This window comes from Triticum dicoccoides, chromosome 6B (genome assembly GCF_002162155.2).
Source record: "Triticum dicoccoides isolate Atlit2015 ecotype Zavitan chromosome 6B, WEW_v2.0, whole genome shotgun sequence".
Lineage (NCBI taxonomy): Eukaryota > Viridiplantae > Streptophyta > Magnoliopsida > Poales > Poaceae > Triticum > Triticum dicoccoides.
Genome location: NC_041391.1, coordinates 162,751,034 through 162,751,883, shown reverse-complemented (window position 1 = coordinate 162,751,883; position 850 = coordinate 162,751,034).

The window sequence follows — 850 nt, the reverse complement described above, 5'->3', positions numbered from 1 at the left end:
GGGATGAGGGAGGGAGTGGGGGAGGGAGGGATGAGGGAGGGAGTGGGGAGGGAGGGACGAGGGAGGGGGTGGGTGGCTGGGTGCTACGCGTCAGTCCGACACAGACGACCACCCTGATAGGACTATGCTTTGGTGCCTTAAGGCACCTGCCTTTGTGTCCATGACATGTGGGCCCAACAGGTGGCTGCCCCACATGTCAGTGACCCAAAGGCATGTGCCTTAAAGGCACCAAAGCAGCGTCCACCTCGACACCACCCTGGTCTGCCTGGTGCGCCTACATTTGAGAATGCAAATGAATCTGTATGTATTACCATGACCGTGTTTTCCTTGCAATAATTAGTCATTCAAAACGAGATACTCCCTCCGTTCACTTTTGTAAGTCGTTTCAGACAACTTAAAATGAACTGTTTTGCACATTGTCTGAAATGTCTTCAAGGTCTTATAAAAGTGAACAGAGGGAGTACTATAAATTAATTAATGAGGAGTTATTTGAAAAAAAATCGAAACGGTATCCATGCTAACATGGATTAGAGTGTGTGTCACATAATTAGTTATTTGAATTAGTGTGTGTGTCACGTAGCGATCTCCAATTCTGACGTGGATTTCACATTTCACTGTATCCATGCTAATTTTTTTAATACAAATTCATATGTATATGATGAACACCATGGTAGTGAGAAAACTTTTGGATGGATTCAAGCATATGACCTACAAAAAAGCACAACAAATTAAGTCAATGTCAACTTTTCAAAACTTAGTATGGCACGAATTCGAAATAATTACTCGTATGCATGGTCCTCAGTTCAAATCTTACAATGTACACCGAATTGAAACATCGATGTTAAGTCTC